Raw genomic sequence first — 21,568 nt, 5'->3', positions numbered from 1 at the left:
TGGTAACTTTGAGGGGGAGTGGCAGGTAATATTGATGATGTGCATCTGTCTGCTCCTGGTCCCCACCCTCCACAACCTTTCTTGAGCGAGAGATAATTTTGGTGCTACGGAAGTTTGCCACTACTCCTTCGATAGCTCAGTTGGTAGAGCGGAGGACTGTAGCATAAATTCAGGCATCCTTAGGTCGCTGGTTCAAATCCGGCTCGAAGGATTTTGTGGTTTAATTTCCATGGCTTTTGCTTTGAATCAACAATACCTTCCATTGACTATGAAAAATTCCCAGAGCTTCGATAAATACCGGAAAAGAAGCGTACTCTATCTGCTTTCAAAGGGAATGGATGACATAGTCGTCGCTAGGGGAGGTGTGAAGAACAGTCAAGGAAACCTGCTGATCAGAACTAATACCAAAGCGTTGCATTAATATATGTATGCCCTTGGCAGACTTCCAATTGCACTGCTCCAAAGGTAGCTGCTTGGCAGCCAATCACACTATGACTTGCCTTCAATTTGAATGTATACCGATGGGCAAGAGGGAATATCCAATGGAATCATCTCCCGAAAGGCTGAGCAAGCAGGAAAGTAGACCAATAGTTGTCACATTTTTGGGAATCCTGAGAAGTTTTGCATTCCAAACTGAGCAAATAAAAGCCCTGCCGGAGAATCGATCCCTGATTGCACTAAATATATGCTCCATGAAGACAGTTCACACGTGAGGTGTGAGCAATTCCAAGCCTGACACTTTACATTCTAGTCTCAAATCGAGACTTTGCAGTCCATGGGCTTCAGAGTCTCCTTGCATCCAGCAAAACGTTAGAGTGCAGTCGAGGGGATGTAGCTCAGTGGTAGAGCGCATGCTTCGCATGTATGAGGCCCCGGGTTCAATCCCCGGCATCTCCAGGAGTCTCTGTTCTCTATCTTGGCTTTTTCCAGAAGGCTAGCCTGCCATCTTGTGGAAAGTAGAGGTTTCTCGGGCAGTTGGGGGTCAGAACCCCGCTTAAATTGTTTGCTTTGAAAAATGTGTTTGGAGTAGGCATAGTTTCCACTTTTCAAGAAAATCTGAGAATTTTGCTTGCCAAAAGGAGGAAAGAAATGCCCTCTCTGAGGATCGAACTCAGGACCTTCAGATTATGAGACTGACGCGCTGCCTACTGCGCTAAGAAGGCTGCACACAAGCATCTCTAAATAGGACTATAGACCATGAAGATATTCCAGGTACGAGGCTTAAGGATTTTCCTGGCTGAGACTTTATGCTGCAGTGTCAAATGGGTTGACTTGGCAGCCAGTAAAACTTGGCAGACATGGGGATGTAGCTCAGTGGTAGAGCGCATGCTTTGCATGTATGAGGCCCCGGGTTCAATCCCCGGCATCTCCAGACTTTTGCCATGCTTGTCTCGGATTTTGGCAGAAAACAAGGCTGGCTATCAGTATTAAGGAAGAGATATGTCATGCAACTGGGATACCAACCCCACTTAAACTGTGAGACGTTTGCCTTGAAAAAACCCATGAAATGGGGCTATCTCATTTTTGATGCTTATACAACAGAAGAATCTTACTTGTTTAAGCCATCAAAGTGATGATTAATCTTGGCAATCTTAATACATTTAGGATAGAAATCTGTGGCAGCCCTCTTGGTCATTGGTAAGGGTTCTTCCTCGAAAGCAGAGACTCTTACTTTTCTGGTAACTTTGAGGGGGAGTGGCAGGTAATATTGATGATGTGCATCTGTCTGCTCCTGGTCCCCACCCTCCACAACCTTTCTTGAGCGAGAGATAATTTTGGTGCTACGGAAGTTTGCCACTACTCCTTCGATAGCTCAGTTGGTAGAGCGGAGGACTGTAGCATAAATTCAGGCATCCTTAGGTCGCTGGTTCAAATCCGGCTCGAAGGATTTTGTGGTTTAATTTCCATGGCTTTTGCTTTGAATCAACAATACCTTCCATTGACTATGAAAAATTCCCAGAGCTTCGATAAATACCGGAAAAGAAGCGTACTCTATCTGCTTTCAAAGGGAATGGATGACATAGTCGTCGCTAGGGGAGGTGTGAAGAACAGTCAAGGAAACCTGCTGATCAGAACTAATACCAAAGCGTTGCATTAATATATGTATGCCCTTGGCAGACTTCCAATTGCACTGCTCCAAAGGTAGCTGCTTGGCAGCCAATCACACTATGACTTGCCTTCAATTTGAATGTATACCGATGGGCAAGAGGGAATATCCAATGGAATCATCTCCCGAAAGGCTGAGCAAGCAGGAAAGTAGACCAATAGTTGTCACATTTTTGGGAATCCTGAGAAGTTTTGCATTCCAAACTGAGCAAATAAAAGCCCTGCCGGAGAATCGATCCCTGATTGCACTAAATATATGCTCCATGAAGACAGTTCACACGTGAGGTGTGAGCAATTCCAAGCCTGACACTTTACATTCTAGTCTCAAATCGAGACTTTGCAGTCCATGGGCTTCAGAGTCTCCTTGCATCCAGCAAAACGTTAGAGTGCAGTCGAGGGGATGTAGCTCAGTGGTAGAGCGCATGCTTCGCATGTATGAGGCCCCGGGTTCAATCCCCGGCATCTCCAGGAGTCTCTGTTCTCTATCTTGGCTTTTTCCAGAAGGCTAGCCTGCCATCTTGTGGAAAGTAGAGGTTTCTCGGGCAGTTGGGGGTCAGAACCCCGCTTAAATTGTTTGCTTTGAAAAATGTGTTTGGAGTAGGCATAGTTTCCACTTTTCAAGAAAATCTGAGAATTTTGCTTGCCAAAAGGAGGAAAGAAATGCCCTCTCTGAGGATCGAACTCAGGACCTTCAGATTATGAGACTGACGTGCTGCCTACTGCGCTAAGAAGGCTGCACACAAGCATCTCTAAATAGGACTATAGACCATGAAGATATTCCAGGTACGAGGCTTAAGGATTTTCCTGGCTGAGACTTTATGCTGCAGTGTCAAATGGGTTGACTTGGCAGCCAGTAAAACTTGGCAGACATGGGGATGTAGCTCAGTGGTAGAGCGCATGCTTTGCATGTATGAGGCCCCGGGTTCAATCCCCGGCATCTCCAGACTTTTGCCATGCTTGTCTCGGATTTTGGCAGAAAACAAGGCTGGCTATCAGTATTAAGGAAGAGATATGTCATGCAACTGGGATACCAACCCCACTTAAACTGTGAGACGTTTGCCTTGAAAAAACCCATGAAATGGGGCTATCTCATTTTTGATGCTTATACAACAGAAGAATCTTACTTGTTTAAGCCATCAAAGTGATGATTAATCTTGGCAATCTTAATACATTTAGGATAGAAATCTGTGGCAGCCCTCTTGGTCATTGGTAAGGGTTCTTCCTCGAAAGCAGAGACTCTTACTTTTCTGGTAACTTTGAGGGGGAGTGGCAGGTAATATTGATGATGTGCATCTGTCTGCTCCTGGTCCCCACCCTCCACAACCTTTCTTGAGCGAGAGATAATTTTGGTGCTACGGAAGTTTGCCACTACTCCTTCGATAGCTCAGTTGGTAGAGCGGAGGACTGTAGCATAAATTCAGGCATCCTTAGGTCGCTGGTTCAAATCCGGCTCGAAGGATTTTGTGGTTTAATTTCCATGGCTTTTGCTTTGAATCAACAATACCTTCCATTGACTATGAAAAATTCCCAGAGCTTCGATAAATACCGGAAAAGAAGCGTACTCTATCTGCTTTCAAAGGGAATGGATGACATAGTCGTCGCTAGGGGAGGTGTGAAGAACAGTCAAGGAAACCTGCTGATCAGAACTAATACCAAAGCGTTGCATTAATATATATATGCCCTTGGCAGACTTCCAATTGCACTGCTCCAAAGGTAGCTGCTTGGCAGCCAATCACACTATGACTTGCCTTCAATTTGAATGTATACCGATGGGCAAGAGGGAATATCCAATGGAATCATCTCCCGAAAGGCTGAGCAAGCAGGAAAGTAGACCAATAGTTGTCACATTTTTGGGAATCCTGAGAAGTTTTGCATTCCAAACTGAGCAAATAAAAGCCCTGCCGGAGAATCGATCCCTGATTGCACTAAATATATGCTCCATGAAGACAGTTCACACGTGAGGTGTGAGCAATTCCAAGCCTGACACTTTACATTCTAGTCTCAAATCGAGACTTTGCAGTCCATGGGCTTCAGAGTCTCCTTGCATCCAGCAAAACGTTAGAGTGCAGTCGAGGGGATGTAGCTCAGTGGTAGAGCGCATGCTTCGCATGTATGAGGCCCCGGGTTCAATCCCCGGCATCTCCAGGAGTCTCTGTTCTCTATCTTGGCTTTTTCCAGAAGGCTAGCCTGCCATCTTGTGGAAAGTAGAGGTTTCTCGGGCAGTTGGGGGTCAGAACCCCGCTTAAATTGTTTGCTTTGAAAAATGTGTTTGGAGTAGGCATAGTTTCCACTTTTCAAGAAAATCTGAGAATTTTGCTTGCCAAAAGGAGGAAAGAAATGCCCTCTCTGAGGATCGAACTCAGGACCTTCAGATTATGAGACTGACGCGCTGCCTACTGCGCTAAGAAGGCTGCACACAAGCATCTCTAAATAGGACTATAGACCATGAAGATATTCCAGGTACGAGGCTTAAGGATTTTCCTGGCTGAGACTTTATGCTGCAGTGTCAAATGGGTTGACTTGGCAGCCAGTAAAACTTGGCAGACATGGGGATGTAGCTCAGTGGTAGAGCGCATGCTTTGCATGTATGAGGCCCCGGGTTCAATCCCCGGCATCTCCAGACTTTTGCCATGCTTGTCTCGGATTTTGGCAGAAAACAAGGCTGGCTATCAGTATTAAGGAAGAGATATGTCATGCAACTGGGATACCAACCCCACTTAAACTGTGAGACGTTTGCCTTGAAAAAACCCATGAAATGGGGCTATCTCATTTTTGATGCTTATACAACAGAAGAATCTTACTTGTTTAAGCCATCAAAGTGATGATTAATCTTGGCAATCTTAATACATTTAGGATAGAAATCTGTGGCAGCCCTCTTGGTCATTGGTAAGGGTTCTTCCTCGAAAGCAGAGACTCTTACTTTTCTGGTAACTTTGAGGGGGAGTGGCAGGTAATATTGATGATGTGCATCTGTCTGCTCCTGGTCCCCACCCTCCACAACCTTTCTTGAGCGAGAGATAATTTTGGTGCTACGGAAGTTTGCCACTACTCCTTCGATAGCTCAGTTGGTAGAGCGGAGGACTGTAGCATAAATTCAGGCATCCTTAGGTCGCTGGTTCAAATCCGGCTCGAAGGATTTTGTGGTTTAATTTCCATGGCTTTTGCTTTGAATCAACAATACCTTCCATTGACTATGAAAAATTCCCAGAGCTTCGATAAATACCGGAAAAGAAGCGTACTCTATCTGCTTTCAAAGGGAATGGATGACATAGTCGTCGCTAGGGGAGGTGTGAAGAACAGTCAAGGAAACCTGCTGATCAGAACTAATACCAAAGCGTTGCATTAATATATGTATGCCCTTGGCAGACTTCCAATTGCACTGCTCCAAAGGTAGCTGCTTGGCAGCCAATCACACTATGACTTGCCTTCAATTTGAATGTATACCGATGGGCAAGAGGGAATATCCAATGGAATCATCTCCCGAAAGGCTGAGCAAGCAGGAAAGTAGACCAATAGTTGTCACATTTTTGGGAATCCTGAGAAGTTTTGCATTCCAAACTGAGCAAATAAAAGCCCTGCCGGAGAATCGATCCCTGATTGCACTAAATATATGCTCCATGAAGACAGTTCACACGTGAGGTGTGAGCAATTCCAAGCCTGACACTTTACATTCTAGTCTCAAATCGAGACTTTGCAGTCCATGGGCTTCAGAGTCTCCTTGCATCCAGCAAAACGTTAGAGTGCAGTCGAGGGGATGTAGCTCAGTGGTAGAGCGCATGCTTCGCATGTATGAGGCCCCGGGTTCAATCCCCGGCATCTCCAGGAGTCTCTGTTCTCTATCTTGGCTTTTTCCAGAAGGCTAGCCTGCCATCTTGTGGAAAGTAGAGGTTTCTCGGGCAGTTGGGGGTCAGAACCCCGCTTAAATTGTTTGCTTTGAAAAATGTGTTTGGAGTAGGCATAGTTTCCACTTTTCAAGAAAATCTGAGAATTTTGCTTGCCAAAAGGAGGAAAGAAATGCCCTCTCTGAGGATCGAACTCAGGACCTTCAGATTATGAGACTGACGTGCTGCCTACTGCGCTAAGAAGGCTGCACACAAGCATCTCTAAATAGGACTATAGACCATGAAGATATTCCAGGTACGAGGCTTAAGGATTTTCCTGGCTGAGACTTTATGCTGCAGTGTCAAATGGGTTGACTTGGCAGCCAGTAAAACTTGGCAGACATGGGGATGTAGCTCAGTGGTAGAGCGCATGCTTTGCATGTATGAGGCCCCGGGTTCAATCCCCGGCATCTCCAGACTTTTGCCATGCTTGTCTCGGATTTTGGCAGAAAACAAGGCTGGCTATCAGTATTAAGGAAGAGATATGTCATGCAACTGGGATACCAACCCCACTTAAACTGTGAGACGTTTGCCTTGAAAAAACCCATGAAATGGGGCTATCTCATTTTTGATGCTTATACAACAGAAGAATCTTACTTGTTTAAGCCATCAAAGTGATGATTAATCTTGGCAATCTTAATACATTTAGGATAGAAATCTGTGGCAGCCCTCTTGGTCATTGGTAAGGGTTCTTCCTCGAAAGCAGAGACTCTTACTTTTCTGGTAACTTTGAGGGGGAGTGGCAGGTAATATTGATGATGTGCATCTGTCTGCTCCTGGTCCCCACCCTCCACAACCTTTCTTGAGCGAGAGATAATTTTGGTGCTACGGAAGTTTGCCACTACTCCTTCGATAGCTCAGTTGGTAGAGCGGAGGACTGTAGCATAAATTCAGGCATCCTTAGGTCGCTGGTTCAAATCCGGCTCGAAGGATTTTGTGGTTTAATTTCCATGGCTTTTGCTTTGAATCAACAATACCTTCCATTGACTATGAAAAATTCCCAGAGCTTCGATAAATACCGGAAAAGAAGCGTACTCTATCTGCTTTCAAAGGGAATGGATGACATAGTCGTCGCTAGGGGAGGTGTGAAGAACAGTCAAGGAAACCTGCTGATCAGAACTAATACCAAAGCGTTGCATTAATATATATATGCCCTTGGCAGACTTCCAATTGCACTGCTCCAAAGGTAGCTGCTTGGCAGCCAATCACACTATGACTTGCCTTCAATTTGAATGTATACCGATGGGCAAGAGGGAATATCCAATGGAATCATCTCCCGAAAGGCTGAGCAAGCAGGAAAGTAGACCAATAGTTGTCACATTTTTGGGAATCCTGAGAAGTTTTGCATTCCAAACTGAGCAAATAAAAGCCCTGCCGGAGAATCGATCCCTGATTGCACTAAATATATGCTCCATGAAGACAGTTCACACGTGAGGTGTGAGCAATTCCAAGCCTGACACTTTACATTCTAGTCTCAAATCGAGACTTTGCAGTCCATGGGCTTCAGAGTCTCCTTGCATCCAGCAAAACGTTAGAGTGCAGTCGAGGGGATGTAGCTCAGTGGTAGAGCGCATGCTTCGCATGTATGAGGCCCCGGGTTCAATCCCCGGCATCTCCAGGAGTCTCTGTTCTCTATCTTGGCTTTTTCCAGAAGGCTAGCCTGCCATCTTGTGGAAAGTAGAGGTTTCTCGGGCAGTTGGGGGTCAGAACCCCGCTTAAATTGTTTGCTTTGAAAAATGTGTTTGGAGTAGGCATAGTTTCCACTTTTCAAGAAAATCTGAGAATTTTGCTTGCCAAAAGGAGGAAAGAAATGCCCTCTCTGAGGATCGAACTCAGGACCTTCAGATTATGAGACTGACGCGCTGCCTACTGCGCTAAGAAGGCTGCACACAAGCATCTCTAAATAGGACTATAGACCATGAAGATATTCCAGGTACGAGGCTTAAGGATTTTCCTGGCTGAGACTTTATGCTGCAGTGTCAAATGGGTTGACTTGGCAGCCAGTAAAACTTGGCAGACATGGGGATGTAGCTCAGTGGTAGAGCGCATGCTTTGCATGTATGAGGCCCCGGGTTCAATCCCCGGCATCTCCAGACTTTTGCCATGCTTGTCTCGGATTTTGGCAGAAAACAAGGCTGGCTATCAGTATTAAGGAAGAGATATGTCATGCAACTGGGATACCAACCCCACTTAAACTGTGAGACGTTTGCCTTGAAAAAACCCATGAAATGGGGCTATCTCATTTTTGATGCTTATACAACAGAAGAATCTTACTTGTTTAAGCCATCAAAGTGATGATTAATCTTGGCAATCTTAATACATTTAGGATAGAAATCTGTGGCAGCCCTCTTGGTCATTGGTAAGGGTTCTTCCTCGAAAGCAGAGACTCTTACTTTTCTGGTAACTTTGAGGGGGAGTGGCAGGTAATATTGATGATGTGCATCTGTCTGCTCCTGGTCCCCACCCTCCACAACCTTTCTTGAGCGAGAGATAATTTTGGTGCTACGGAAGTTTGCCACTACTCCTTCGATAGCTCAGTTGGTAGAGCGGAGGACTGTAGCATAAATTCAGGCATCCTTAGGTCGCTGGTTCAAATCCGGCTCGAAGGATTTTGTGGTTTAATTTCCATGGCTTTTGCTTTGAATCAACAATACCTTCCATTGACTATGAAAAATTCCCAGAGCTTCGATAAATACCGGAAAAGAAGCGTACTCTATCTGCTTTCAAAGGGAATGGATGACATAGTCGTCGCTAGGGGAGGTGTGAAGAACAGTCAAGGAAACCTGCTGATCAGAACTAATACCAAAGCGTTGCATTAATATATGTATGCCCTTGGCAGACTTCCAATTGCACTGCTCCAAAGGTAGCTGCTTGGCAGCCAATCACACTATGACTTGCCTTCAATTTGAATGTATACCGATGGGCAAGAGGGAATATCCAATGGAATCATCTCCCGAAAGGCTGAGCAAGCAGGAAAGTAGACCAATAGTTGTCACATTTTTGGGAATCCTGAGAAGTTTTGCATTCCAAACTGAGCAAATAAAAGCCCTGCCGGAGAATCGATCCCTGATTGCACTAAATATATGCTCCATGAAGACAGTTCACACGTGAGGTGTGAGCAATTCCAAGCCTGACACTTTACATTCTAGTCTCAAATCGAGACTTTGCAGTCCATGGGCTTCAGAGTCTCCTTGCATCCAGCAAAACGTTAGAGTGCAGTCGAGGGGATGTAGCTCAGTGGTAGAGCGCATGCTTCGCATGTATGAGGCCCCGGGTTCAATCCCCGGCATCTCCAGGAGTCTCTGTTCTCTATCTTGGCTTTTTCCAGAAGGCTAGCCTGCCATCTTGTGGAAAGTAGAGGTTTCTCGGGCAGTTGGGGGTCAGAACCCCGCTTAAATTGTTTGCTTTGAAAAATGTGTTTGGAGTAGGCATAGTTTCCACTTTTCAAGAAAATCTGAGAATTTTGCTTGCCAAAAGGAGGAAAGAAATGCCCTCTCTGAGGATCGAACTCAGGACCTTCAGATTATGAGACTGACGTGCTGCCTACTGCGCTAAGAAGGCTGCACACAAGCATCTCTAAATAGGACTATAGACCATGAAGATATTCCAGGTACGAGGCTTAAGGATTTTCCTGGCTGAGACTTTATGCTGCAGTGTCAAATGGGTTGACTTGGCAGCCAGTAAAACTTGGCAGACATGGGGATGTAGCTCAGTGGTAGAGCGCATGCTTTGCATGTATGAGGCCCCGGGTTCAATCCCCGGCATCTCCAGACTTTTGCCATGCTTGTCTCGGATTTTGGCAGAAAACAAGGCTGGCTATCAGTATTAAGGAAGAGATATGTCATGCAACTGGGATACCAACCCCACTTAAACTGTGAGACGTTTGCCTTGAAAAAACCCATGAAATGGGGCTATCTCATTTTTGATGCTTATACAACAGAAGAATCTTACTTGTTTAAGCCATCAAAGTGATGATTAATCTTGGCAATCTTAATACATTTAGGATAGAAATCTGTGGCAGCCCTCTTGGTCATTGGTAAGGGTTCTTCCTCGAAAGCAGAGACTCTTACTTTTCTGGTAACTTTGAGGGGGAGTGGCAGGTAATATTGATGATGTGCATCTGTCTGCTCCTGGTCCCCACCCTCCACAACCTTTCTTGAGCGAGAGATAATTTTGGTGCTACGGAAGTTTGCCACTACTCCTTCGATAGCTCAGTTGGTAGAGCGGAGGACTGTAGCATAAATTCAGGCATCCTTAGGTCGCTGGTTCAAATCCGGCTCGAAGGATTTTGTGGTTTAATTTCCATGGCTTTTGCTTTGAATCAACAATACCTTCCATTGACTATGAAAAATTCCCAGAGCTTCGATAAATACCGGAAAAGAAGCGTACTCTATCTGCTTTCAAAGGGAATGGATGACATAGTCGTCGCTAGGGGAGGTGTGAAGAACAGTCAAGGAAACCTGCTGATCAGAACTAATACCAAAGCGTTGCATTAATATATATATGCCCTTGGCAGACTTCCAATTGCACTGCTCCAAAGGTAGCTGCTTGGCAGCCAATCACACTATGACTTGCCTTCAATTTGAATGTATACCGATGGGCAAGAGGGAATATCCAATGGAATCATCTCCCGAAAGGCTGAGCAAGCAGGAAAGTAGACCAATAGTTGTCACATTTTTGGGAATCCTGAGAAGTTTTGCATTCCAAACTGAGCAAATAAAAGCCCTGCCGGAGAATCGATCCCTGATTGCACTAAATATATGCTCCATGAAGACAGTTCACACGTGAGGTGTGAGCAATTCCAAGCCTGACACTTTACATTCTAGTCTCAAATCGAGACTTTGCAGTCCATGGGCTTCAGAGTCTCCTTGCATCCAGCAAAACGTTAGAGTGCAGTCGAGGGGATGTAGCTCAGTGGTAGAGCGCATGCTTCGCATGTATGAGGCCCCGGGTTCAATCCCCGGCATCTCCAGGAGTCTCTGTTCTCTATCTTGGCTTTTTCCAGAAGGCTAGCCTGCCATCTTGTGGAAAGTAGAGGTTTCTCGGGCAGTTGGGGGTCAGAACCCCGCTTAAATTGTTTGCTTTGAAAAATGTGTTTGGAGTAGGCATAGTTTCCACTTTTCAAGAAAATCTGAGAATTTTGCTTGCCAAAAGGAGGAAAGAAATGCCCTCTCTGAGGATCGAACTCAGGACCTTCAGATTATGAGACTGACGCGCTGCCTACTGCGCTAAGAAGGCTGCACACAAGCATCTCTAAATAGGACTATAGACCATGAAGATATTCCAGGTACGAGGCTTAAGGATTTTCCTGGCTGAGACTTTATGCTGCAGTGTCAAATGGGTTGACTTGGCAGCCAGTAAAACTTGGCAGACATGGGGATGTAGCTCAGTGGTAGAGCGCATGCTTTGCATGTATGAGGCCCCGGGTTCAATCCCCGGCATCTCCAGACTTTTGCCATGCTTGTCTCGGATTTTGGCAGAAAACAAGGCTGGCTATCAGTATTAAGGAAGAGATATGTCATGCAACTGGGATACCAACCCCACTTAAACTGTGAGACGTTTGCCTTGAAAAAACCCATGAAATGGGGCTATCTCATTTTTGATGCTTATACAACAGAAGAATCTTACTTGTTTAAGCCATCAAAGTGATGATTAATCTTGGCAATCTTAATACATTTAGGATAGAAATCTGTGGCAGCCCTCTTGGTCATTGGTAAGGGTTCTTCCTCGAAAGCAGAGACTCTTACTTTTCTGGTAACTTTGAGGGGGAGTGGCAGGTAATATTGATGATGTGCATCTGTCTGCTCCTGGTCCCCACCCTCCACAACCTTTCTTGAGCGAGAGATAATTTTGGTGCTACGGAAGTTTGCCACTACTCCTTCGATAGCTCAGTTGGTAGAGCGGAGGACTGTAGCATAAATTCAGGCATCCTTAGGTCGCTGGTTCAAATCCGGCTCGAAGGATTTTGTGGTTTAATTTCCATGGCTTTTGCTTTGAATCAACAATACCTTCCATTGACTATGAAAAATTCCCAGAGCTTCGATAAATACCGGAAAAGAAGCGTACTCTATCTGCTTTCAAAGGGAATGGATGACATAGTCGTCGCTAGGGGAGGTGTGAAGAACAGTCAAGGAAACCTGCTGATCAGAACTAATACCAAAGCGTTGCATTAATATATGTATGCCCTTGGCAGACTTCCAATTGCACTGCTCCAAAGGTAGCTGCTTGGCAGCCAATCACACTATGACTTGCCTTCAATTTGAATGTATACCGATGGGCAAGAGGGAATATCCAATGGAATCATCTCCCGAAAGGCTGAGCAAGCAGGAAAGTAGACCAATAGTTGTCACATTTTTGGGAATCCTGAGAAGTTTTGCATTCCAAACTGAGCAAATAAAAGCCCTGCCGGAGAATCGATCCCTGATTGCACTAAATATATGCTCCATGAAGACAGTTCACACGTGAGGTGTGAGCAATTCCAAGCCTGACACTTTACATTCTAGTCTCAAATCGAGACTTTGCAGTCCATGGGCTTCAGAGTCTCCTTGCATCCAGCAAAACGTTAGAGTGCAGTCGAGGGGATGTAGCTCAGTGGTAGAGCGCATGCTTCGCATGTATGAGGCCCCGGGTTCAATCCCCGGCATCTCCAGGAGTCTCTGTTCTCTATCTTGGCTTTTTCCAGAAGGCTAGCCTGCCATCTTGTGGAAAGTAGAGGTTTCTCGGGCAGTTGGGGGTCAGAACCCCGCTTAAATTGTTTGCTTTGAAAAATGTGTTTGGAGTAGGCATAGTTTCCACTTTTCAAGAAAATCTGAGAATTTTGCTTGCCAAAAGGAGGAAAGAAATGCCCTCTCTGAGGATCGAACTCAGGACCTTCAGATTATGAGACTGACGCGCTGCCTACTGCGCTAAGAAGGCTGCACACAAGCATCTCTAAATAGGACTATAGACCATGAAGATATTCCAGGTACGAGGCTTAAGGATTTTCCTGGCTGAGACTTTATGCTGCAGTGTCAAATGGGTTGACTTGGCAGCCAGTAAAACTTGGCAGACATGGGGATGTAGCTCAGTGGTAGAGCGCATGCTTTGCATGTATGAGGCCCCGGGTTCAATCCCCGGCATCTCCAGACTTTTGCCATGCTTGTCTCGGATTTTGGCAGAAAACAAGGCTGGCTATCAGTATTAAGGAAGAGATATGTCATGCAACTGGGATACCAACCCCACTTAAACTGTGAGACGTTTGCCTTGAAAAAACCCATGAAATGGGGCTATCTCATTTTTGATGCTTATACAACAGAAGAATCTTACTTGTTTAAGCCATCAAAGTGATGATTAATCTTGGCAATCTTAATACATTTAGGATAGAAATCTGTGGCAGCCCTCTTGGTCATTGGTAAGGGTTCTTCCTCGAAAGCAGAGACTCTTACTTTTCTGGTAACTTTGAGGGGGAGTGGCAGGTAATATTGATGATGTGCATCTGTCTGCTCCTGGTCCCCACCCTCCACAACCTTTCTTGAGCGAGAGATAATTTTGGTGCTACGGAAGTTTGCCACTACTCCTTCGATAGCTCAGTTGGTAGAGCGGAGGACTGTAGCATAAATTCAGGCATCCTTAGGTCGCTGGTTCAAATCCGGCTCGAAGGATTTTGTGGTTTAATTTCCATGGCTTTTGCTTTGAATCAACAATACCTTCCATTGACTATGAAAAATTCCCAGAGCTTCGATAAATACCGGAAAAGAAGCGTACTCTATCTGCTTTCAAAGGGAATGGATGACATAGTCGTCGCTAGGGGAGGTGTGAAGAACAGTCAAGGAAACCTGCTGATCAGAACTAATACCAAAGCGTTGCATTAATATATGTATGCCCTTGGCAGACTTCCAATTGCACTGCTCCAAAGGTAGCTGCTTGGCAGCCAATCACACTATGACTTGCCTTCAATTTGAATGTATACCGATGGGCAAGAGGGAATATCCAATGGAATCATCTCCCGAAAGGCTGAGCAAGCAGGAAAGTAGACCAATAGTTGTCACATTTTTGGGAATCCTGAGAAGTTTTGCATTCCAAACTGAGCAAATAAAAGCCCTGCCGGAGAATCGATCCCTGATTGCACTAAATATATGCTCCATGAAGACAGTTCACACGTGAGGTGTGAGCAATTCCAAGCCTGACACTTTACATTCTAGTCTCAAATCGAGACTTTGCAGTCCATGGGCTTCAGAGTCTCCTTGCATCCAGCAAAACGTTAGAGTGCAGTCGAGGGGATGTAGCTCAGTGGTAGAGCGCATGCTTCGCATGTATGAGGCCCCGGGTTCAATCCCCGGCATCTCCAGGAGTCTCTGTTCTCTATCTTGGCTTTTTCCAGAAGGCTAGCCTGCCATCTTGTGGAAAGTAGAGGTTTCTCGGGCAGTTGGGGGTCAGAACCCCGCTTAAATTGTTTGCTTTGAAAAATGTGTTTGGAGTAGGCATAGTTTCCACTTTTCAAGAAAATCTGAGAATTTTGCTTGCCAAAAGGAGGAAAGAAATGCCCTCTCTGAGGATCGAACTCAGGACCTTCAGATTATGAGACTGACGTGCTGCCTACTGCGCTAAGAAGGCTGCACACAAGCATCTCTAAATAGGACTATAGACCATGAAGATATTCCAGGTACGAGGCTTAAGGATTTTCCTGGCTGAGACTTTATGCTGCAGTGTCAAATGGGTTGACTTGGCAGCCAGTAAAACTTGGCAGACATGGGGATGTAGCTCAGTGGTAGAGCGCATGCTTTGCATGTATGAGGCCCCGGGTTCAATCCCCGGCATCTCCAGACTTTTGCCATGCTTGTCTCGGATTTTGGCAGAAAACAAGGCTGGCTATCAGTATTAAGGAAGAGATATGTCATGCAACTGGGATACCAACCCCACTTAAACTGTGAGACGTTTGCCTTGAAAAAACCCATGAAATGGGGCTATCTCATTTTTGATGCTTATACAACAGAAGAATCTTACTTGTTTAAGCCATCAAAGTGATGATTAATCTTGGCAATCTTAATACATTTAGGATAGAAATCTGTGGCAGCCCTCTTGGTCATTGGTAAGGGTTCTTCCTCGAAAGCAGAGACTCTTACTTTTCTGGTAACTTTGAGGGGGAGTGGCAGGTAATATTGATGATGTGCATCTGTCTGCTCCTGGTCCCCACCCTCCACAACCTTTCTTGAGCGAGAGATAATTTTGGTGCTACGGAAGTTTGCCACTACTCCTTCGATAGCTCAGTTGGTAGAGCGGAGGACTGTAGCATAAATTCAGGCATCCTTAGGTCGCTGGTTCAAATCCGGCTCGAAGGATTTTGTGGTTTAATTTCCATGGCTTTTGCTTTGAATCAACAATACCTTCCATTGACTATGAAAAATTCCCAGAGCTTCGATAAATACCGGAAAAGAAGCGTACTCTATCTGCTTTCAAAGGGAATGGATGACATAGTCGTCGCTAGGGGAGGTGTGAAGAACAGTCAAGGAAACCTGCTGATCAGAACTAATACCAAAGCGTTGCATTAATATATGTATGCCCTTGGCAGACTTCCAATTGCACTGCTCCAAAGGTAGCTGCTTGGCAGCCAATCACACTATGACTTGCCTTCAATTTGAATGTATACCGATGGGCAAGAGGGAATATCCAATGGAATCATCTCCCGAAAGGCTGAGCAAGCAGGAAAGTAGACCAATAGTTGTCACATTTTTGGGAATCCTGAGAAGTTTTGCATTCCAAACTGAGCAAATAAAAGCCCTGCCGGAGAATCGATCCCTGATTGCACTAAATATATGCTCCATGAAGACAGTTCACACGTGAGGTGTGAGCAATTCCAAGCCTGACACTTTACATTCTAGTCTCAAATCGAGACTTTGCAGTCCATGGGCTTCAGAGTCTCCTTGCATCCAGCAAAACGTTAGAGTGCAGTCGAGGGGATGTAGCTCAGTGGTAGAGCGCATGCTTCGCATGTATGAGGCCCCGGGTTCAATCCCCGGCATCTCCAGGAGTCTCTGTTCTCTATCTTGGCTTTTTCCAGAAGGCTAGCCTGCCATCTTGTGGAAAGTAGAGGTTTCTCGGGCAGTTGGGGGTCAGAACCCCGCTTAAATTGTTTGCTTTGAAAAATGTGTTTGGAGTAGGCATAGTTTCCACTTTTCAAGAAAATCTGAGAATTTTGCTTGCCAAAAGGAGGAAATAAATGCCCTCTCTGAGGATCGAACTCAGGACCTTCAGATTATGAGACTGACGCGCTGCCTACTGCGCTAAGAAGGCTGCACACAAGCATCTCTAAATAGGACTATAGACCATGAAGATATTCCAGGTACGAGGCTTAAGGATTTTCCTGGCTGAGACTTTATGCTGCAGTGTCAAATGGGTTGACTTGGCAGCCAGTAAAACTTGGCAGACATGGGGATGTAGCTCAGTGGTAGAGCGCATGCTTTGCATGTATGAGGCCCCGGGTTCAATCCCCGGCATCTCCAGACTTTTGCCATGCTTGTCTCGGATTTTGGCAGAAAACAAGGCTGGCTATCAGTATTAAGGAAGAGATATGTCATGCAACTGGGATACCAACCCCACTTAAACTGTGAGACGTTTGCCTTGAAAAAACCCATGAAATGGGGCTATCTCATTTTTGATGCTTATACAACAGAAGAATCTTACTTGTTTAAGCCATCAAAGTGATGATTAATCTTGGCAATCTTAATACATTTAGGATAGAAATCTGTGGCAGCCCTCTTGGTCATTGGTAAGGGTTCTTCCTCGAAAGCAGAGACTCTTACTTTTCTGGTAACTTTGAGGGGGAGTGGCAGGTAATATTGATGATGTGCATCTGTCTGCTCCTGGTCCCCACCCTCCACAACCTTTCTTGAGCGAGAGATAATTTTGGTGCTACGGAAGTTTGCCACTACTCCTTCGATAGCTCAGTTGGTAGAGCGGAGGACTGTAGCATAAATTCAGGCATCCTTAGGTCGCTGGTTCAAATCCGGCTCGAAGGATTTTGTGGTTTAATTTCCATGGCTTTTGCTTTGAATCAACAATACCTTCCATTGACTATGAAAAATTCCCAGAGCTTCGATAAATACCGGAAAAGAAGCGTACTCTATCTGCTTTCAAAGGGAATGGATGACATAGTCGTCGCTAGGGGAGGTGTGAAGAACAGTCAAGGAAACCTGCTGATCAGAACTAATACCAAAGCGTTGCATTAATATATGTATGCCCTTGGCAGACTTCCAATTGCACTGCTCCAAAGGTAGCTGCTTGGCAGCCAATCACACTATGACTTGCCTTCAATTTGAATGTATACCGATGGGCAAGAGGGAATATCCAATGGAATCATCTCCCGAAAGGCTGAGCAAGCAGGAAAGTAGACCAATAGTTGTCACATTTTTGGGAATCCTGAGAAGTTTTGCATTCCAAACTGAGCAAATAAAAGCCCTGCCGGAGAATCGATCCCTGATTGCACTAAATATATGCTCCATGAAGACAGTTCACACGTGAGGTGTGAGCAATTCCAAGCCTGACACTTCACATTCTAGTCTCAAATCGAGACTTTGCAGTCCATGGGCTTCAGAGTCTCCTTGCATCCAGCAAAACGTTAGAGTGCAGTCGAGGGGATGTAGCTCAGTGGTAGAGCGCATGCTTCGCATGTATGAGGCCCCGGGTTCAATCCCCGGCATCTCCAGGAGTCTCTGTTCTCTATCTTGGCTTTTTCCAGAAGGCTAGCCTGCCATCTTGTGGAAAGTAGAGGTTTCTCGGGCAGTTGGGGGTCAGAACCCCGCTTAAATTGTTTGCTTTGAAAAATGTGTTTGGAGTAGGCATAGTTTCCACTTTTCAAGAAAATCTGAGAATTTTGCTTGCCAAAAGGAGGAAAGAAATGCCCTCTCTGAGGATCGAACTCAGGACCTTCAGATTATGAGACTGACGCGCTGCCTACTGCGCTAAGAAGGCTGCACACAAGCATCTCTAAATAGGACTATAGACCATGAAGATATTCCAGGTACGAGGCTTAAGGATTTTCCTGGCTGAGACTTTATGCTGCAGTGTCAAATGGGTTGACTTGGCAGCCAGTAAAACTTGGCAGACATGGGGATGTAGCTCAGTGGTAGAGCGCATGCTTTGCATGTATGAGGCCCCGGGTTCAATCCCCGGCATCTCCAGACTTTTGCCATGCTTGTCTCGGATTTTGGCAGAAAACAAGGCTGGCTATCAGTATTAAGGAAGAGATATGTCATGCAACTGGGATACCAACCCCACTTAAACTGTGAGACGTTTGCCTTGAAAAAACCCATGAAATGGGGCTATCTCATTTTTGATGCTTATACAACAGAAGAATCTTACTTGTTTAAGCCATCAAAGTGATGATTAATCTTGGCAATCTTAATACATTTAGGATAGAAATCTGTGGCAGCCCTCTTGGTCATTGGTAAGGGTTCTTCCTCGAAAGCAGAGACTCTTACTTTTCTGGTAACTTTGAGGGGGAGTGGCAGGTAATATTGATGATGTGCATCTGTCTGCTCCTGGTCCCCACCCTCCACAACCTTTCTTGAGCGAGAGATAATTTTGGTGCTACGGAAGTTTGCCACTACTCCTTCGATAGCTCAGTTGGTAGAGCGGAGGACTGTAGCATAAATTCAGGCATCCTTAGGTCGCTGGTTCAAATCCGGCTCGAAGGATTTTGTGGTTTAATTTCCATGGCTTTTGCTTTGAATCAACAATACCTTCCATTGACTAAGAAAAATTCCCAGAGCTTCGATAAATACCGGAAAAGAAGCGTACTCTATCTGCTTTCAAAGGGAATGGATGACATAGTCGTCGCTAGGGGAGGTGTGAAGAACAGTCAAGGAAACCTGCTGATCAGAACTAATACCAAAGCGTTGCATTAATATATGTATGCCCTTGGCAGACTTCCAATTGCACTGCTCCAAAGGTAGCTGCTTGGCAGCCAATCACACTATGACTTGCCTTCAATTTGAATGTATACCGATGGGCAAGAGGGAATATCCAATGGAATCATCTCCCGAAAGGCTGAGCAAGCAGGAAAGTAGACCAATAGTTGTCACATTTTTGGGAATCCTGAGAAGTTTTGCATTCCAAACTGAGCAAATAAAAGCCCTGCCGGAGAATCGATCCCTGATTGCACTAAATATATGCTCCATGAAGACAGTTCACACGTGAGGTGTGAGCAATTCCAAGCCTGACACTTTACATTCTAGTCTCAAATCGAGACTTTGCAGTCCATGGGCTTCAGAGTCTCCTTGCATCCAGCAAAACGTTAGAGTGCAGTCGAGGGGATGTAGCTCAGTGGTAGAGCGCATGCTTCGCATGTATGAGGCCCCGGGTTCAATCCCCGGCATCTCCAGGAGTCTCTGTTCTCTATCTTGGCTTTTTCCAGAAGGCTAGCCTGCCATCTTGTGGAAAGTAGAGGTTTCTCGGGCAGTTGGGGGTCAGAACCCCGCTTAAATTGTTTGCTTTGAAAAATGTGTTTGGAGTAGGCATAGTTTCCACTTTTCAAGAAAATCTGAGAATTTTGCTTGCCAAAAGGAGGAAATAAATGCCCTCTCTGAGGATCGAACTCAGGACCTTCAGATTATGAGACTGACGCGCTGCCTACTGCGCTAAGAAGGCTGCACACAAGCATCTCTAAATAGGACTATAGACCATGAAGATATTCCAGGTACGAGGCTTAAGGATTTTCCTGGCTGAGACTTTATGCTGCAGTGTCAAATGGGTTGACTTGGCAGCCAGTAAAACTTGGCAGACATGGGGATGTAGCTCAGTGGTAGAGCGCATGCTTTGCATGTATGAGGCCCCGGGTTCAATCCCCGGCATCTCCAGACTTTTGCCATGCTTGTCTCGGATTTTGGCAGAAAACAAGGCTGGCTATCAGTATTAAGGAAGAGATATGTCATGCAACTGGGATACCAACCCCACTTAAACTGTGAGACGTTTGCCTTGAAAAAACCCATGAAATGGGGCTATCTCATTTTTGATGCTTATACAACAGAAGAATCTTACTTGTTTAAGCCATCAAAGTGATGATTAATCTTGGCAATCTTAATACATTTAGGATAGAAATCTGTGGCAGCCCTCTTGGTCATTGGTAAGGGTTCTTCCTCGAAAGCAGAGACTCTTACTTTTCTGGTAACTTTGAGGGGGAGTGGCAGGTAATATTGATGATGTGCATCTGTCTGCTCCTGGTCCCCACCCTCCACAACCTTTCTTGAGCGAGAGATAATTTTGGTGCTACGGAAGTTTGCCACTACTCCTTCGATAGCTCAGTTGGTAGAGCGGAGGACTGTAGCATAAATTCAGGCATCCTTAGGTCGCTGGTTCAAATCCGGCTCGAAGGATTTTGTGGTTTAATTTCCATGGCTTTTGCTTTGAATCAACAATACCTTCCATTGACTATGAAAAATTCCCAGAGCTTCGATAAATACCGGAAAAGAAGCGTACTCTATCTGCTTTCAAAGGGAATGGATGACATAGTCGTCGCTAGGGGAGGTGTGAAGAACAGTCAAGGAAACCTGCTGATCAGAACTAATACCAAAGCGTTGCATTAATATATGTATGCCCTTGGCAGACTTCCAATTGCACTGCTCCAAAGGTAGCTGCTTGGCAGCCAATCACACTATGACTTGCCTTCAATTTGAATGTATACCGATGGGCAAGAGGGAATATCCAATGGAATCATCTCCCGAAAGGCTGAGCAAGCAGGAAAGTAGACCAATAGTTGTCACATTTTTGGGAATCCTGAGAAGTTTTGCATTCCAAACTGAGCAAATAAAAGCCCTGCCGGAGAATCGATCCCTGATTGCACTAAATATATGCTCCATGAAGACAGTTCACACGTGAGGTGTGAGCAATTCCAAGCCTGACACTTCACATTCTAGTCTCAAATCGAGACTTTGCAGTCCATGGGCTTCAGAGTCTCCTTGCATCCAGCAAAACGTTAGAGTGCAGTCGAGGGGATGTAGCTCAGTGGTAGAGCGCATGCTTCGCATGTATGAGGCCCCGGGTTCAATCCCCGGCATCTCCAGGAGTCTCTGTTCTCTATCTTGGCTTTTTCCAGAAGGCTAGCCTGCCATCTTGTGGAAAGTAGAGGTTTCTCGGGCAGTTGGGGGTCAGAACCCCGCTTAAATTGTTTGCTTTGAAAAATGTGTTTGGAGTAGGCATAGTTTCCACTTTTCAAGAAAATCTGAGAATTTTGCTTGCCAAAAGGAGGAAAGAAATGCCCTCTCTGAGGATCGAACTCAGGACCTTCAGATTATGAGACTGACGCGCTGCCTACTGCGCTAAGAAGGCTGCACACAAGCATCTCTAAATAGGACTATAGACCATGAAGATATTCCAGGTACGAGGCTTAAGGATTTTCCTGGCTGAGACTTTATGCTGCAGTGTCAAATGGGTTGACTTGGCAGCCAGTAAAACTTGGCAGACATGGGGATGTAGCTCAGTGGTAGAGCGCATGCTTTGCATGTATGAGGCCCCGGGTTCAATCCCCGGCATCTCCAGACTTTTGCCATGCTTGTCTCGGATTTTGGCAGAAAACAAGGCTGGCTATCAGTATTAAGGAAGAGATATGT

The 21,568-nt window shown here is 45.4% G+C and overlaps 52 non-coding genes across 52 annotated transcripts; 39 read left to right on the top strand and 13 right to left on the bottom strand.

Moving 5' to 3' along the window:
* The first annotated feature begins 125 nt into the window (after positions 1-125).
* TRNAY-GUA (transfer RNA tyrosine (anticodon GUA)) lies at positions 126-211 on the top strand. The gene is given in 2 exon segments: positions 126-162; positions 176-211. It is a non-coding gene; the product is annotated as a tRNA-Tyr (tRNA).
* Positions 212-825: 614 nt separating this feature from the next.
* Positions 826-897, top strand: TRNAA-CGC (transfer RNA alanine (anticodon CGC)). The gene has a single exon. It is a non-coding gene; the product is annotated as a tRNA-Ala (tRNA).
* A 193-nt stretch (positions 898-1,090) lies between these two features.
* TRNAM-CAU (transfer RNA methionine (anticodon CAU)) lies at positions 1,091-1,163 on the bottom strand. Its single transcript has one exon. It is a non-coding gene; the product is annotated as a tRNA-Met (tRNA).
* A 137-nt stretch (positions 1,164-1,300) lies between these two features.
* On the top strand, positions 1,301-1,372 carry TRNAA-UGC (transfer RNA alanine (anticodon UGC)). The gene has a single exon. It is a non-coding gene; the product is annotated as a tRNA-Ala (tRNA).
* A 430-nt stretch (positions 1,373-1,802) lies between these two features.
* On the top strand, positions 1,803-1,888 carry TRNAY-GUA (transfer RNA tyrosine (anticodon GUA)). The gene is given in 2 exon segments: positions 1,803-1,839; positions 1,853-1,888. It is a non-coding gene; the product is annotated as a tRNA-Tyr (tRNA).
* Positions 1,889-2,502: 614 nt separating this feature from the next.
* TRNAA-CGC (transfer RNA alanine (anticodon CGC)) lies at positions 2,503-2,574 on the top strand. The gene has a single exon. It is a non-coding gene; the product is annotated as a tRNA-Ala (tRNA).
* A 193-nt stretch (positions 2,575-2,767) lies between these two features.
* TRNAM-CAU (transfer RNA methionine (anticodon CAU)) lies at positions 2,768-2,840 on the bottom strand. Its single transcript has one exon. It is a non-coding gene; the product is annotated as a tRNA-Met (tRNA).
* A 137-nt stretch (positions 2,841-2,977) lies between these two features.
* TRNAA-UGC (transfer RNA alanine (anticodon UGC)) lies at positions 2,978-3,049 on the top strand. Its single transcript has one exon. It is a non-coding gene; the product is annotated as a tRNA-Ala (tRNA).
* A 430-nt stretch (positions 3,050-3,479) lies between these two features.
* Positions 3,480-3,565, top strand: TRNAY-GUA (transfer RNA tyrosine (anticodon GUA)). Its single transcript is given in 2 exon segments — positions 3,480-3,516; positions 3,530-3,565. It is a non-coding gene; the product is annotated as a tRNA-Tyr (tRNA).
* A 614-nt stretch (positions 3,566-4,179) lies between these two features.
* On the top strand, positions 4,180-4,251 carry TRNAA-CGC (transfer RNA alanine (anticodon CGC)). The gene has a single exon. It is a non-coding gene; the product is annotated as a tRNA-Ala (tRNA).
* A 193-nt stretch (positions 4,252-4,444) lies between these two features.
* TRNAM-CAU (transfer RNA methionine (anticodon CAU)) lies at positions 4,445-4,517 on the bottom strand. The gene has a single exon. It is a non-coding gene; the product is annotated as a tRNA-Met (tRNA).
* Positions 4,518-4,654: 137 nt separating this feature from the next.
* TRNAA-UGC (transfer RNA alanine (anticodon UGC)) lies at positions 4,655-4,726 on the top strand. The gene has a single exon. It is a non-coding gene; the product is annotated as a tRNA-Ala (tRNA).
* A 430-nt stretch (positions 4,727-5,156) lies between these two features.
* TRNAY-GUA (transfer RNA tyrosine (anticodon GUA)) lies at positions 5,157-5,242 on the top strand. Its single transcript is given in 2 exon segments — positions 5,157-5,193; positions 5,207-5,242. It is a non-coding gene; the product is annotated as a tRNA-Tyr (tRNA).
* A 614-nt stretch (positions 5,243-5,856) lies between these two features.
* TRNAA-CGC (transfer RNA alanine (anticodon CGC)) lies at positions 5,857-5,928 on the top strand. Its single transcript has one exon. It is a non-coding gene; the product is annotated as a tRNA-Ala (tRNA).
* A 193-nt stretch (positions 5,929-6,121) lies between these two features.
* TRNAM-CAU (transfer RNA methionine (anticodon CAU)) lies at positions 6,122-6,194 on the bottom strand. The gene has a single exon. It is a non-coding gene; the product is annotated as a tRNA-Met (tRNA).
* Positions 6,195-6,331: 137 nt separating this feature from the next.
* On the top strand, positions 6,332-6,403 carry TRNAA-UGC (transfer RNA alanine (anticodon UGC)). The gene has a single exon. It is a non-coding gene; the product is annotated as a tRNA-Ala (tRNA).
* A 430-nt stretch (positions 6,404-6,833) lies between these two features.
* TRNAY-GUA (transfer RNA tyrosine (anticodon GUA)) lies at positions 6,834-6,919 on the top strand. The gene is given in 2 exon segments: positions 6,834-6,870; positions 6,884-6,919. It is a non-coding gene; the product is annotated as a tRNA-Tyr (tRNA).
* Positions 6,920-7,533: 614 nt separating this feature from the next.
* TRNAA-CGC (transfer RNA alanine (anticodon CGC)) lies at positions 7,534-7,605 on the top strand. The gene has a single exon. It is a non-coding gene; the product is annotated as a tRNA-Ala (tRNA).
* A 193-nt stretch (positions 7,606-7,798) lies between these two features.
* TRNAM-CAU (transfer RNA methionine (anticodon CAU)) lies at positions 7,799-7,871 on the bottom strand. Its single transcript has one exon. It is a non-coding gene; the product is annotated as a tRNA-Met (tRNA).
* A 137-nt stretch (positions 7,872-8,008) lies between these two features.
* Positions 8,009-8,080, top strand: TRNAA-UGC (transfer RNA alanine (anticodon UGC)). The gene has a single exon. It is a non-coding gene; the product is annotated as a tRNA-Ala (tRNA).
* Positions 8,081-8,510: 430 nt separating this feature from the next.
* On the top strand, positions 8,511-8,596 carry TRNAY-GUA (transfer RNA tyrosine (anticodon GUA)). The gene is given in 2 exon segments: positions 8,511-8,547; positions 8,561-8,596. It is a non-coding gene; the product is annotated as a tRNA-Tyr (tRNA).
* A 614-nt stretch (positions 8,597-9,210) lies between these two features.
* TRNAA-CGC (transfer RNA alanine (anticodon CGC)) lies at positions 9,211-9,282 on the top strand. The gene has a single exon. It is a non-coding gene; the product is annotated as a tRNA-Ala (tRNA).
* Positions 9,283-9,475: 193 nt separating this feature from the next.
* Positions 9,476-9,548, bottom strand: TRNAM-CAU (transfer RNA methionine (anticodon CAU)). Its single transcript has one exon. It is a non-coding gene; the product is annotated as a tRNA-Met (tRNA).
* A 137-nt stretch (positions 9,549-9,685) lies between these two features.
* Positions 9,686-9,757, top strand: TRNAA-UGC (transfer RNA alanine (anticodon UGC)). The gene has a single exon. It is a non-coding gene; the product is annotated as a tRNA-Ala (tRNA).
* A 430-nt stretch (positions 9,758-10,187) lies between these two features.
* On the top strand, positions 10,188-10,273 carry TRNAY-GUA (transfer RNA tyrosine (anticodon GUA)). Its single transcript is given in 2 exon segments — positions 10,188-10,224; positions 10,238-10,273. It is a non-coding gene; the product is annotated as a tRNA-Tyr (tRNA).
* A 614-nt stretch (positions 10,274-10,887) lies between these two features.
* On the top strand, positions 10,888-10,959 carry TRNAA-CGC (transfer RNA alanine (anticodon CGC)). The gene has a single exon. It is a non-coding gene; the product is annotated as a tRNA-Ala (tRNA).
* A 193-nt stretch (positions 10,960-11,152) lies between these two features.
* On the bottom strand, positions 11,153-11,225 carry TRNAM-CAU (transfer RNA methionine (anticodon CAU)). The gene has a single exon. It is a non-coding gene; the product is annotated as a tRNA-Met (tRNA).
* Positions 11,226-11,362: 137 nt separating this feature from the next.
* TRNAA-UGC (transfer RNA alanine (anticodon UGC)) lies at positions 11,363-11,434 on the top strand. Its single transcript has one exon. It is a non-coding gene; the product is annotated as a tRNA-Ala (tRNA).
* A 430-nt stretch (positions 11,435-11,864) lies between these two features.
* Positions 11,865-11,950, top strand: TRNAY-GUA (transfer RNA tyrosine (anticodon GUA)). The gene is given in 2 exon segments: positions 11,865-11,901; positions 11,915-11,950. It is a non-coding gene; the product is annotated as a tRNA-Tyr (tRNA).
* A 614-nt stretch (positions 11,951-12,564) lies between these two features.
* On the top strand, positions 12,565-12,636 carry TRNAA-CGC (transfer RNA alanine (anticodon CGC)). The gene has a single exon. It is a non-coding gene; the product is annotated as a tRNA-Ala (tRNA).
* Positions 12,637-12,829: 193 nt separating this feature from the next.
* On the bottom strand, positions 12,830-12,902 carry TRNAM-CAU (transfer RNA methionine (anticodon CAU)). Its single transcript has one exon. It is a non-coding gene; the product is annotated as a tRNA-Met (tRNA).
* Positions 12,903-13,039: 137 nt separating this feature from the next.
* On the top strand, positions 13,040-13,111 carry TRNAA-UGC (transfer RNA alanine (anticodon UGC)). Its single transcript has one exon. It is a non-coding gene; the product is annotated as a tRNA-Ala (tRNA).
* A 430-nt stretch (positions 13,112-13,541) lies between these two features.
* On the top strand, positions 13,542-13,627 carry TRNAY-GUA (transfer RNA tyrosine (anticodon GUA)). Its single transcript is given in 2 exon segments — positions 13,542-13,578; positions 13,592-13,627. It is a non-coding gene; the product is annotated as a tRNA-Tyr (tRNA).
* Positions 13,628-14,241: 614 nt separating this feature from the next.
* TRNAA-CGC (transfer RNA alanine (anticodon CGC)) lies at positions 14,242-14,313 on the top strand. Its single transcript has one exon. It is a non-coding gene; the product is annotated as a tRNA-Ala (tRNA).
* Positions 14,314-14,506: 193 nt separating this feature from the next.
* Positions 14,507-14,579, bottom strand: TRNAM-CAU (transfer RNA methionine (anticodon CAU)). The gene has a single exon. It is a non-coding gene; the product is annotated as a tRNA-Met (tRNA).
* Positions 14,580-14,716: 137 nt separating this feature from the next.
* On the top strand, positions 14,717-14,788 carry TRNAA-UGC (transfer RNA alanine (anticodon UGC)). The gene has a single exon. It is a non-coding gene; the product is annotated as a tRNA-Ala (tRNA).
* A 430-nt stretch (positions 14,789-15,218) lies between these two features.
* On the top strand, positions 15,219-15,304 carry TRNAY-GUA (transfer RNA tyrosine (anticodon GUA)). Its single transcript is given in 2 exon segments — positions 15,219-15,255; positions 15,269-15,304. It is a non-coding gene; the product is annotated as a tRNA-Tyr (tRNA).
* Positions 15,305-15,918: 614 nt separating this feature from the next.
* Positions 15,919-15,990, top strand: TRNAA-CGC (transfer RNA alanine (anticodon CGC)). The gene has a single exon. It is a non-coding gene; the product is annotated as a tRNA-Ala (tRNA).
* Positions 15,991-16,183: 193 nt separating this feature from the next.
* On the bottom strand, positions 16,184-16,256 carry TRNAM-CAU (transfer RNA methionine (anticodon CAU)). Its single transcript has one exon. It is a non-coding gene; the product is annotated as a tRNA-Met (tRNA).
* A 137-nt stretch (positions 16,257-16,393) lies between these two features.
* On the top strand, positions 16,394-16,465 carry TRNAA-UGC (transfer RNA alanine (anticodon UGC)). Its single transcript has one exon. It is a non-coding gene; the product is annotated as a tRNA-Ala (tRNA).
* Positions 16,466-16,895: 430 nt separating this feature from the next.
* Positions 16,896-16,981, top strand: TRNAY-GUA (transfer RNA tyrosine (anticodon GUA)). The gene is given in 2 exon segments: positions 16,896-16,932; positions 16,946-16,981. It is a non-coding gene; the product is annotated as a tRNA-Tyr (tRNA).
* Positions 16,982-17,595: 614 nt separating this feature from the next.
* On the top strand, positions 17,596-17,667 carry TRNAA-CGC (transfer RNA alanine (anticodon CGC)). The gene has a single exon. It is a non-coding gene; the product is annotated as a tRNA-Ala (tRNA).
* Positions 17,668-17,860: 193 nt separating this feature from the next.
* TRNAM-CAU (transfer RNA methionine (anticodon CAU)) lies at positions 17,861-17,933 on the bottom strand. Its single transcript has one exon. It is a non-coding gene; the product is annotated as a tRNA-Met (tRNA).
* Positions 17,934-18,070: 137 nt separating this feature from the next.
* TRNAA-UGC (transfer RNA alanine (anticodon UGC)) lies at positions 18,071-18,142 on the top strand. Its single transcript has one exon. It is a non-coding gene; the product is annotated as a tRNA-Ala (tRNA).
* Positions 18,143-18,572: 430 nt separating this feature from the next.
* On the top strand, positions 18,573-18,658 carry TRNAY-GUA (transfer RNA tyrosine (anticodon GUA)). Its single transcript is given in 2 exon segments — positions 18,573-18,609; positions 18,623-18,658. It is a non-coding gene; the product is annotated as a tRNA-Tyr (tRNA).
* A 614-nt stretch (positions 18,659-19,272) lies between these two features.
* On the top strand, positions 19,273-19,344 carry TRNAA-CGC (transfer RNA alanine (anticodon CGC)). Its single transcript has one exon. It is a non-coding gene; the product is annotated as a tRNA-Ala (tRNA).
* A 193-nt stretch (positions 19,345-19,537) lies between these two features.
* On the bottom strand, positions 19,538-19,610 carry TRNAM-CAU (transfer RNA methionine (anticodon CAU)). The gene has a single exon. It is a non-coding gene; the product is annotated as a tRNA-Met (tRNA).
* A 137-nt stretch (positions 19,611-19,747) lies between these two features.
* Positions 19,748-19,819, top strand: TRNAA-UGC (transfer RNA alanine (anticodon UGC)). The gene has a single exon. It is a non-coding gene; the product is annotated as a tRNA-Ala (tRNA).
* Positions 19,820-20,249: 430 nt separating this feature from the next.
* TRNAY-GUA (transfer RNA tyrosine (anticodon GUA)) lies at positions 20,250-20,335 on the top strand. Its single transcript is given in 2 exon segments — positions 20,250-20,286; positions 20,300-20,335. It is a non-coding gene; the product is annotated as a tRNA-Tyr (tRNA).
* Positions 20,336-20,949: 614 nt separating this feature from the next.
* On the top strand, positions 20,950-21,021 carry TRNAA-CGC (transfer RNA alanine (anticodon CGC)). Its single transcript has one exon. It is a non-coding gene; the product is annotated as a tRNA-Ala (tRNA).
* Positions 21,022-21,214: 193 nt separating this feature from the next.
* TRNAM-CAU (transfer RNA methionine (anticodon CAU)) lies at positions 21,215-21,287 on the bottom strand. Its single transcript has one exon. It is a non-coding gene; the product is annotated as a tRNA-Met (tRNA).
* Positions 21,288-21,424: 137 nt separating this feature from the next.
* On the top strand, positions 21,425-21,496 carry TRNAA-UGC (transfer RNA alanine (anticodon UGC)). Its single transcript has one exon. It is a non-coding gene; the product is annotated as a tRNA-Ala (tRNA).
* The last annotated feature ends 72 nt before the right edge of the window (positions 21,497-21,568 follow it).

Source organism: Lissotriton vulgaris, unplaced genomic scaffold (assembly GCF_964263255.1).
Source record: "Lissotriton vulgaris unplaced genomic scaffold, aLisVul1.2 SCAFFOLD_2797, whole genome shotgun sequence".
Lineage (NCBI taxonomy): Eukaryota > Metazoa > Chordata > Amphibia > Caudata > Salamandridae > Lissotriton > Lissotriton vulgaris.
Note: the sequence above shows the minus strand (reverse complement) of the source record. Positions and strands in the feature narration are given on the sequence as shown.